We start from the raw sequence: 12,703 nt of genomic DNA on the forward strand, positions 1-12,703 counted from the left end.
AGGACCAAAACCATATGGTCGAAATGTCGTGACAGAAAAATTAAACAATAAATTGCCAGTTTGGTCATATAAACACTCGTCTATTAATTTATCTACTGGCAACATTTAAAAATTAAACATAAGAATTAATAAATACCGCCCAAAAAAATTCGAAAAATAAAACGGCAATTGATGTGGAAAAATAAAAATAAAAACCTCATTCGACAAAGCAAAGAAACTAAATAGATAAAAAATCGGCAAATAAACAAATGAAAACAATTATCTAAGTAGAAAATAGATAACTGACGAAATTAACTATTTAAAATAAGCGTAGACACATGTGTATCGCACTTATAGGCCACCATTCATTCGTTCAATTTTTACCTTTTACCGTTTTATCTGCTTGATTAAAAGAGCGTAATGCCGGTTTACGCTTAGCACTCGTTGCGAGCAGTGCAGCATTATGAGAAGAGAAAAAAAGAGAAAGTAATTAACGCATCACGTGTTCTTTAGCTCCTCCGCTATTTCTATATTACACTTTAACGGTCGATAAAGTCTAACGCTCATCCAGCATGTATCATATCATGTAAATCGTGTATATATATATATATATATATATATATATATATATATATATATATATTGTATAAAGAGAGAGATGGAGAGAAGATAAACAACAAGTGTTCGTAATGCCGTAACCGTCTTGACGTCATAATTTTCGATTTTAGAAACATGAGAAAATTGTCCAGTTTAATTAGCAGCGATTAGAACTCGCGATAGGGCAAGGTACACACGAAACTGAAAAGTATCGCGTGTGATTAGGCATTTTATTCATCTTTTTTTTTTCAAGAACATTTCGTTCTCCCCGTAATTGAGTAAGTAGCACACTCCTTTACGCCTCCCGTCACGCGAACGACGATAAGATTTTTTTTACAGCTTTAATTGCGTAATATATGTGAATAATATTCTGTCTATTCTTATATGGTGTTTACGATCTTACGACTCATTCATTTGTATACGTGAAAAAAAAAATGTTCGCACTTTGATTTCGGCGTGATTTAATACAATGTCACGCATATAATTGCGCAATCGTAATGAGAGGAGAACACGCGATATAAGTCGTGGATATCGCGTAGGCCGACATTGAGTCTTATTTCGGTTCCGTTAATCGTTTTCATTCGCTTGCGTGTAACATCGATTCCGTATGTGACACTGTACAAATGAGTTCTCACATATGTGCTTCCTGTCTCTCTCTCTCTCTCTCTCTCTCTCTCTCTCTCTCTCTCTCTCTCTCTCTCTTTCGTTCTCGTTCTTTTCCTCTCGATTTCCGAACGAGGTTGAGGGGAAAAATGTTGCCGTACGACGGACAAATCAAAAAAAGTCTCGTGGTTGGCACTGAAAATTGACAGCGACACCTCCCTCCCGGATGATGAATGGCGGATAAAACGATCCGTGAGTTCGAAAGACCGAAAGCAGAAGCCGTTTTGCCGTCACCCAGTGAATTATGATCCCCAGAGAAACGTGTTTCATCGTTGTTTGCAGACATATTGCACGATTCCATTAGCATAATGTAATAATAACAATTGCACGACAAAGCTTGCCATTGTCAAAGCCGATAGATGTTAATAAAAACAGCAATACAGGTGAAAGAAGGATAATAAAAAAAAAAGAAGAAAATAATAAAAATACAAGATGCGCCAAAAATAAAATATCCTCAACAAATAACATCGGTAACAAAAATATACAAGTAGTAATAATAATAATAAATACAAAGCTTAAATTCAATGGAAAATTTATAAATTAACATACATTTGTGCATGTGCAATAAGTCGTTGTAGTAGGTTGCATGGTGCCACGTTTATTGTTACTTGCAGTACGTGAAGGTAAATTGCAATCATTTAAATGGGGACTATCGTGAATTATGATTGATTAATCGAACAATGCGTGAGCTAATGCGCGATTCTTTAATTTTCATATAGATAGCAGATAGCAGATTGATTCGTGATGGGATAGCGTGGATTCGTGAATCAATCTTGCATTATAGCAAATATTAAAATAACTCTATACGCAGTATATTTTTGTCTGACCCTTTCTTTTTGTTTCTCCTTTCTCCACCGCAATTGTATCTATTTAAACGTTTATTTCTCAACCTCTATTTTTTCTATGTAAATAATTAATTCTTAAGATATGTTCTCAATGTTCCTCTTTATCTCTCTCTATCTTATATTCTATAAAATCTTCTCATAATTTATTTTTTATTAATTTTTATTATTTTTTATTATTTTATTATTATATTTTATTATTTTTTATTAAATAATCAGATAATCCGTTTAAAAGCTTTAATAATAATACCATCACTCGAGAACATAGACGATTATTTTTATTTATTAATATAACATCAGAATATTTTCCGTGTGTAATTTTCTCGCGATCGGATAAAATAAAATTAACCTAATTCGTATCTCATATTTTTTCTATTTTTCATATAATTTATTATGTTGAACAGCTTTTAATTCTGACAAAATTATCTCTGTATTGCATCTCTCTTTTTTAATTTATCCTATTTTCTTCTAATAATGTAACTAATATATATTAAATAAATATTAAACTTAATTGTTTAAATAATAATATTAAACTTTTTTAAACAAACACTTGATAATTTTTAAACATTTAAAGAGCTCTTCCAAAAAATTCTCAATTTTCGCGATAGCGATGATTCGCGAATCATCTTCTCGTTGCAAACAAATGATCTATCCTGTAATGGAGTTTTTGAATTTGCAAAAGAAGATTTCCAAACTTCTCGTTAGGATCTATAACAGATCGTCTGTCGAGGATCCTGGAATGGCGGCCTAGTTGTACCCGGATAGGCTGAAAATGGATCAATGAAGCGGCTGTCTTTTCTGCTTTCGACATCACGTGATCTTCCGAGGATCGTTTCGACTTTTCTCCTTGGATCGAATTTTGGTTGACATAATTGGCCGTTCAAAAATATCAGAGAAATAGTTCAAGAGTTTTTACACAACTTTTTCTACTTATGCCGCATGATCTTCTCGGTTAAAAATTGAATCATTCTATGTAAGCTTTCTAGGAATATCTTTCAAAGGTATTTGATCGATAAAGACTCAAGTGCCATTTTTGTCTGTATCTCAATGATCTATAAAAATCATGCAATTTTTCTTAATCGTGATAACATAAAAAATAATTACACTTTGAATGAAAATAATCAGATTTTGATATAAAAGCATATCTTATAATGCACTCCATGATGTTATAATCTATTCAATATTATAATCCATCATAAGGATATGTCGATAATCCTGGCAGGAAAGAAAATCATCGCAAAAAGGCAGTCTTCCATTTAATAATTATCGCTCTGTGAAAGTCGTTAAAAATGATGCTAAAAAAATGATTGATGTAAAATATAGAAAATTTTGTGCGTGCCTCTTTACGATAAAATGTAGACTAAAAATACAAAATATTTAGATGCCAAGAACATTTTTCATACTTTCGTATATTTTCTACTTTATCCAATTTTTTTTATTTAATCTTCATATACTTTTTTTCTCTTATAATATATCCTCTTATATTTCATTTATACTTTTATATTTTCTCTAGAATATAATATGTGCATGTGAATTTAAAAATTTATATATTTAAAATTGTTAACCATTTCTCCTCCATTTTTATATTTTTATATTTTCTTCAGTATAATAAGATTTATATACATATACACAATACACACATATATATTTCTATTTTCATATTTACTTATCAATGATTAAGTTCATCATAATGTATTATCTAATGTATGAAATTTTCTTTTAGCTTTACTATAAAAATTTTTTTCTGTCAAACTTACATCATTTTGCATTTTAGTCTACAAATTTCTACACTTTTTCCCGCCAAGATATTCGACTCATTCAAAAGATTTTTCTGCCGGTATCGAATGAGACATCCGATTTTTCATCGGGGAAAACAGTCAAAAATCACCTTCGCGCCACAATCAGAAACAATCGAATATTATTGTTTTTCCTCACGACCAGTTGAAAAGCACACTCCGTTCTGTCTCACGTTGTCTCGACGCTTTAAACCTCACGACGATCTATATTCGCTCGCAACCGGCATAGATCACCTTCTTTCGATCCAGTGAATGTCGCCCTCGGGCGGGACGGCTTCCGAGAGCGTTCCGGGCGAGACAAAAGCAGAAACAGTTAGAGAAGACAGAGTCAGACACAGAGAGAGCGTTTCACCTCTCTCCTTGAAGAGGGTCGTATCGCGACGTTATAACGCGACGAAAACCAATACGGATTATCAGACGAGCGATTAGAAATGACGACGCGACGAGCAGGATCGACACACGCACAAGTGGTTTTTCGCGTTTCGCGTCGAGTGTCTCAGGGGTTGGCCTCTGCCCCACTCACCTGGTAGCCACGTAGGGTGCGCACCTACTACTACCCGACTAGAGGTAGGCCACCACCCGCCAGCGACCGACCCACTCACCCATCCGCCCGTCACCCATTCTGCCACCCCACTGCTCGATTCGCTAACGGCCAGAGAGTTAAGCTCTCTCCGACTGTAGATACGTTAGATGCACACACGCGCATGTATATCTGTGCACGTAGCATATATCGGCTACGTGTACGTGCCAAATACGGCCTGCGGGTTGTTTAACGTGTTCCGCTGCCATTTGGCAAGGCAAACTGTCCTCGCGCTCCATTCGCTGAATCCGAGTCGGCTAGCGCACCTGTTAACCTCCGGAGAACCAGAGGTTACGATTTTTAATGAAATAAAGCGAAAAAAAGCAATTGTAACCAGCAATTATATCTTTATTCATGTCCGCAATCTATTGCAGAATGTTGATTTATATAGCAGGCTTTTGTGCGGAAAGAATGATATTTCTTCTGAAAGTAATTTCGTATTTCTATGGAAAAAAATTAACGCATCACTCATTTTTTACAATTTTAAATATGTTTTAAAGTACACTAACAAAATAAAATAGATAACTAGGCATATTAGCGCCAGCCGATTTCAATGACCTTGACATATGTTGTCAAGGACACGGCCATGAGTAACCTTCAAAAAATTTTAGCATCGCTCATTGTTCGTTAAAAAATTATTAACTAGATAAGCTTAATGAATAAAACGTAATTTTTTCACATTAATATTAAGAACTATACACATACAATATATATGACATGTGTATGTATTATAAAGTAGAAACGTGAGTTGGGGAGAGGCTCCGCCCTTCTCTCTGCACTCTCACTTCAAAAAATTCTGACAAATCCTAATTCTAATTTAAATTTAGAAATTGTTAGTTACCTTTATTTTGAGTAATAATTCCTCTCGGATAGGTTGATTAGTTTTTTTTCGGATAGAGGGAGCAAGGGGAAGCGTAGAACTCTTCCTCCGGCCACGCGTTTAATTTACTACATATAATTAAATAAATGGTGTCTGAGAATCACATATAAATCGTGGAAATTCTTTTATTAATAACTTTTTAATAAAAAACGATGGAAATTTTTCCCGAGTTTTTGTCATCAAAATTGCTTTTAGAAGTGACTTTTCAAATAGGGAGCCAAAGTTATCGTGATCACGCCAAAAGATTTACTACATTTTAATATGTATTTGTAGATTTACTTATGAAGAATATAAACAAATACAGTATATTGAAAGCAGTATTATGATTATGCATTGAGTACATATTCCACCAAATATATTCCTTCTTAAATTTACATGGTGTCAAAAAATTACGTTTTATTCATTAAATTTATTTTGTTAATAATTTTTTAATAAACAACAAGCAATAGCTAAAAGCTTTTGAAAGTTCAGGGCCATGTTTTGATAACATATGTCAAGATTAGATTGAAATCGGAGAAATCGGTCTTAATATGCATATTTATTATAAAATAATACACATAATTATTAAAAAATATTTATTGTTTAATAAAATTTTTAAAAGACTATTAATATGTGATATAAAAGAATTAATATGTGATACATTTGTTTTTTTTGTGACCTTTCTATTAAAAATGTACTTCTTCACACTTTTTAAATTAGTCTAAAAAAAAAAAAAGAAAAAATGTCAGACGGAAATAAAATTATGACAAAACTAATGAACGTTGAAATAACTCGTTCCCGGAAAATGTCCGCGAATGAGATTTGATATCTCAGTGCAAATGCGGCGATATTACGTCCTCCCTTTTCCTTCCTTACGGAAAAATGCGTTAGTCCCATATGGTATGACATATGTAGTCACTGTGCGTATATCGCGTAGGTGGCTCTTGATTTAACGACGCTTCGTCGCTAATTGCAACTCTAGTTTCCTCTTGCTTGACGATGCGCTTCAGCCAAAGCAAAAATTGCAATCCACAACATTTGCTGCCTACTTAACCGTCCCGTGTAATTACGATTTGATTACGATTATCTATTCCACTTTGTAAAGCGAACTTTGTGCACAATCACTAATGTTTATATATAATTGATATAATTACCAAAGTGTTTCCTCCTTTGCGACAAATAAAGATCTCGGAAGGAAAAAAAATTTGCAACTCCCCCAAGCATTTAAATAAATGTAGTCTTATTATTTATTCGGATAAAAAAACGCAAAACTGGTATTAGCATTTTTATTTTAATTCTGAAAAAGAAATCAGTTTATTCAATTTATATATGCTTTTTTTAACTTTATCTTTTTAAATTTTGAGGCACAATAAATATGAAGTTGTGCAGTATCCGTGATCAACACACAATATTTATGTAAATGATAAAAAAATTTATTAGCGTTGAAAGCAACAGCTTAATATTTCGGTGCAATTTAATTATAAATTGATAATACGCAAAGAGAGAAAAGCAACGATCGTTATAAATTAATATTGGTAGTAATTTGTACCGCGCAATCCCTGTCAAGCTTTCGATAATTTTATATGTTCGTTTAATTTGTAGCCATTCTTCGTTATCGCTTCTAGTAGAGTGAGTAACTAGTAATTATACATGATTGATGTCCCGAAATGAATGATGGGATTGGATTAATATAAAACCATTCTCATGATTTTATCGCATTCGTTTATATCAATCCTTCACCTTCGTTCATTCGAAGCTTCCGTCTGCGTATGAAACGGATCTTTTATTACTACGCACCCAGATATAAATTTCCTATTATTTCCGTCTGCTTCACATCCAATACTCTACCAAGAAAGAAAAGAATTGTTTCAGATATATTCAAACTATAATATCTGGCTTCGAATTAATTAATATTAGTCAATTAATTTCGACAATTAATCAAAAAGCTTTGCCGAATCCTGACACCGTTGTTAGTATAAAGTTAATTTATTCCCACAGCAAGTTTAAAAGTTAGAAGGCTCGATCTCCAAAGAATTTTTTGACATCCGCTCGAGAACAAAGTGAATCCTGCATGGAGTCACGCGACCATAATCAAAGCTTTTAGAAGGCTTCTCAACCGCCCTTTCATCCTCGAATCTCTGCACCCTTAAAGAAAGACGTAGGCGGATTGCGTGCTGGCCGCCAGTTAACAATCGAGGCCTCCGCCGCATCCACGAATAAGACGATTGCTGCACACAACAAGCGTACGGTAAGGTCATAGACAATGAACCTCGTTTCCAGTTCAGGGTCTAACTTGATCGAAAACGACGACGACAACGCGATGGATTATGAGCGTCACGCCCTTGGTGCCGCCACGATTGGAATAGAAAACAATCGATCTCGTCGAGATCGAATCGCGATTATGTACGTCGTCATTTGCATCGCATATACTATAGTCGCATCCTACGTGTCGGTCTTCCCGTGCACAATTCAATCTGAATCTTCTTCACGTGCAGAGGTGGATTATACAACAAACGTATACAGGATGTTTAGGAATAAATTTCTTATTTAAATTGGAAATTTCCGCTGGGAATAAGAAATCCTTAAGTTTCTTAAAGAGTTGGGCATGTAAATTTGGTGGAGGGAAAAATTTTATGACAGGATTCAGATTCTTCGATTCCAATGAGAAAAGTTTGAAACTCTCAGCTAAAGTATCGGCACCATTTCTCTCTTACATATATTTTAGAGTTGCAAGTTATTGCATGCGAAAATTTATCGTAGGCTTTATCGAAGGCTCGTTTTTCACAATAAAAATAAATAATGACAAATAAAAGAATTCTTCGAAAATATTACAAATTTAATAGATCTATCCGACCTAACCTAACACACATAAAGAACAAAAGAACTGCGCACATTCGCATGGCGTGTTACGCGGAATAAATGCCGCTGTTGGTAATCGGATTTGAATATTGCATTGCGACAACGTGAATCGGCAAGTGGGATCGCGATCAATTCGCGTCTGCGGATCTCGCGCGATAACGTGACGGACCTTGTGAAGGTCTAGGATAGAAATTGCGTGTTGCATTCCAGTTAATCGACGGGGGCCCCATATTCGCTCGCAAGTACGCGTGCGAGAGAGATAGAGCCTACACCCTATGCACTCGAATAAGGTCGCAGACAATGAACTTCGCGTTCGTTACCTTCAATCCTCATGCAAACAAGAACGAAGAATGAAGCAGATACTGTTATCTGCGATCGAGGAAATACGTAATTGGGAATATCTCTCGCGCTTTGTATGAAATTATTTCGAGAGCGAGAAGACAGAAGGGATAAAAAATATTTCCTTTGACATTTTTACTTTATTACTTTTAGTTTTTCTTGTTTATCATTCATCCAACATTGCTAATAGCTTATCTAAGTGCTGTTATACAAAAGATCGAATCCTCGATAACCGAGAAACGATCTATCTCAATTTCATGTTAAACATTCTACGCTGCATTTTTGTTTGACATAATAAAAAACATAATAAAAGAAAGATTAAATTCGAAATTGCTCAATGAATTTACCATAAAGATTTATTTAACTAAATTTTAACTAGATTTGTGCATGGAATTTAATATTCCAATTTTAGATTCACATGCGACAATTTTACTAATACAAATAAAATAATGGGGCGATTACGATAATTACGGCCCCTTATTTGAAAGGTTGTTTTAAAGTTTCACAGTTTTAATGCATATTCTGTTATAAAATAAGGAAAAATAGAGCTTGTTTACGTTGTACTTGTGTAAAGCAGATGTGGCAAAAAGAGTTTGTTTACATTTCCAGAAACAAACTGTTTTTCCACTTTCCATGCAAAGCAAGATTCAACGCAAATCTGTGTGTCTAATTTTTTGATAGTGGAGCCCTCCCAAAGGGGGAGGGGGGGAGGGGGGAGGGAAAGAAGGGCGAAACACTGTTTCCACGCATATACTTTTTAGTGCAAAATGAGATTCCACATGGGTTCCGCAACTTTCCACTTTATATTTACCGAAAAGTTATATAAACAACACTTATCAATACAAAGATTTGAGTTGAACCTCGATTTGTTGGAAAAATCCCAAGGAGTTTCGTCATTGAAAATGTAAACAGACACTTTTTTCACATCTGCTTTACACAAATGCAACGTAAACAAACTTCATTTTTCCTTATTTTATAACAAAAAAAAAGACATTAAAACTGTGAAACTTTAAAATCGCATATCTCGGAAACTATTGGTCAAAACTCTTTTTTTACTATTTTTCTCGTCAAAAATGACCCTTCAGAAACGACCCTTCAAATAGTAGTAATCGTGCCAAAATAATCATTGAGATTGTTTAAAACTATTATGAAAAAACTTGCAATGGATTTAGAATTATTCATATATATTCGGAGCTTATCAAATTATTTTAATCTCCATTTATATGTATTCTAACAACGCGATATTTTAATATCATTAATACGATCTGTCTTCATAATAATTTAAAAATAATTTTCCTAATCTTGACAGGTTTAAGATTGACATCTGCGATGGTACTGATAGTCTTGATTAATTGGATTAATTCGCACAGAATCCGTTTGCATAGGAAAATATGATTACATGCATTTTGCACATCATAATTAATAACGTAACACGAGATTAAAAAACTGATAATATTAGCTTATTTCTTCGCAAGAGCTCCCTTCGTGGAACTTCAAAAGAATCACGAAAAGTATGTATAATAAGATGAAATAAAAAAAAAAAGGAAAAACGAGAAGAAGCGAAGTATACGTTGGAAAATAAATCGTGTATGCAATACGGTTTGTATTATTTTTCCCGTGAAAAAAGCGGAAAATAAGAACATTTCATCCTTTGGCAGGATATTAAATGTCGGAAGAGCTCAAGAATCATCCTGCGGCAGACGCATTTGCGTGCATTATCGAAAGAATAAAAGCCGCCCTCTTGCGCGACGGAAAATCTACACTGTGCAATATCAACTTGGTATTAATCTCACGTTCGCGAGTTGCCGCGTTCTCTTGAAAAAGTAACGATTCAACTCGGCAATGACGGAAGTGCATCATTCTTCTCGAGAGTTGCGTCAGCCCGTTTGGCTTTTTCATCATAAAGAGTGACAAGTCCGGCGAGAAAGAACGAATTATCTAAGAGTTGCCGAGATGAAATACCGGATGATATATATGTTTCTCAGTACGTGTATATTTGACAAAGTGTTTGCAGTAGGATTGGGCAAACCTGAGGTGATAATTCAACGAGTTTGTCTTGAAAATGTATAAGGCATATATTAAATTTGACAAAAAAGAAATAGCACATCAAATATGCATAAGAAGGAAAAATAAACAACAATTACTTGTCTATTTATTCATGCGATATAGTTTTTATTTCTTCTTACAAACTCATTTAGCAATATTGCATATTGCAATTCATGTTGCAATATTTATGATGATATTGCATATAATTGCACATATTATCAATGAGTATTTGTGTAATTATTATTATACAATTGATTATATAAATAACTATATTATTTATAATTCCTTAAAGAATTTCGGAGTCTACATTGACATTGATCATAATCAATGCTATTTCTATCTGTACTATTACTTGTTATTTTATGGAAATTTTGCAAATTCATATTCCTTTAATGTTTCAATTAAATGATCGTAATTAATTATCAAATATATGTGTATCAGATTCAGTGAAATGACGCGCGGATATAATAATGAAGCCCATCAATCAGCTAGTAACAAATTTGCACTGTTCTAGCTTGATGTTAAAACACAGAGGGCTTCACTTAGGAATCATCTATCGAAATAAGCCGGTTATCGAATTAACTACATCGAGTTTCATGAAATGCATCCGAGTGTGCGATTTAGAGCGTACCGGATGACGCACATCATTTTACGTATCAAAAGAGTGTGCAGCCTTTCAAAAATATTATTGCTATACCGAAATCTTGCAATCAACTTTATGCGTAAATCTTGAATCTTGGAAAGAATGAGCAAAAAATTCTTTTCATATACATATTATTTTCAGACGTATACACATATATTATTTAATTATCTTTGCTAAGCTTTCATATTCCTCTTCTAATAATTTTAAAACTTCTGCTCTTTTTTTTTCTATTACATACATTTTTATCACATTTTATTCACATCATGTCAGGAGAATAAGCCTATACAATTCGCAATCAAATTGACCCAGGAAGGCACGCTAATCAACGGATTATGCATTAACCTTGACTATTATTAAATGTACTAATCATTTGCGGCATGCGTTTGCAATTGCACAATTAAAACAGGTTGTCATTAATTACGACAAGTTGTCATTAATTACTGTTTACCTAACAGTTTACACGATTCGTGTCGCAACAAAAAAACCTTTCCCCTTCCCCTCCCTCCCCTCCCCCATCACATTCTTGCCAGCTTGTATTTTTCCACAGTTTTATCCTTTATGTATAATTGCATTTTAAAAGTCAGAGAGCATGCGGTATAATTAATTTCCTTACATCATAATTGATAATAAATCTCGTCATATGTTTTTAAAATTTTCTTTTAAATTTATATATCTTACATATAACTTAAACAGGGACTGTACATCTTTTTATCTGGAATCTGACATATTTTAATATAAAATATAAAATATCTCGAAAATTATTTAGTGTTCGATAATTGGTATCGGTAATACTTTTATGTACAGAATAATAAGATGAATCAAATGGTGTAAAGAAAAAATAAATAATTGTTATGGAAAAATATATTGCAAATAATTGCAATTTTTTTTTTAAACAATTATTTTCTGTACATAAAAGTGTTACGATACCAATTATCGAACACTAAATAATTTTCGAGATATTTTATGTTTCATACTAAAATATGTCAGATTAAGATACAAAATGACTTAAAAAATTCTTAATGAAAAAATACTTTATTATAGTGTTTTGGAAAGCTCTCGACATAAGCTATAAGAATATGCAATAAAAAATAGGGGATTCCATTTAAGAAATTAAAGGTGTCCTTGACTTGACCTTAACGATGCCATCCAAGGTCAAACCAATGACACCATCTTATGTTCCCCTCAAAACCATACAATTTTTGTTCAAAACGTTTTTCTCTAAAATGCTTAGTTTTTGAAAGAAAAGGGGTGTACGAATGGTCTACCCTGTATATAATTTATATAACGTATATAACTTATAAAATTTAAAAAATAAAATATATATTATTTTAACTTATTTTATTTTAATTTATTTTAATATAATTATAAATGCTACACATATAATTAAAAATAATTATAAACATTATATTTACGCGTTTTCAATTTATTATCGTAATTCCCAAAATTCTGGTTTAATAAATTATCAACGCATAAAAAGTAATATTAGTCACAGAAAAATAC

At 33.1% G+C, this 12,703-nt stretch overlaps 1 protein-coding gene across 4 annotated transcripts in view; it reads right to left on the minus strand.

The window, feature by feature from the left end:
• Positions 1-12,703, minus strand: part of LOC126853323 (solute carrier family 12 member 6) — an 86,567-nt gene that overhangs the window by 56,961 nt on the left and 16,903 nt on the right. The window contains exon 1 of one of the 4 annotated variants that reach the window (XM_050598940.1): positions 3,970-4,456. The exons of the other annotated variants lie outside the window; for them this stretch is intronic. The gene's annotated coding sequence lies outside the window, so the exon portion shown is untranslated. Of the gene's footprint in view, positions 1-3,969; positions 4,457-12,703 lie in introns of those variants that run through there. 4 annotated transcript variants of the gene reach the window in all.

The sequence above is a fragment of the Cataglyphis hispanica genome, chromosome 12 (genome assembly GCF_021464435.1).
Source record: "Cataglyphis hispanica isolate Lineage 1 chromosome 12, ULB_Chis1_1.0, whole genome shotgun sequence".
NCBI classification, from domain to species: Eukaryota; Metazoa; Arthropoda; class Insecta; order Hymenoptera; family Formicidae; genus Cataglyphis; species Cataglyphis hispanica.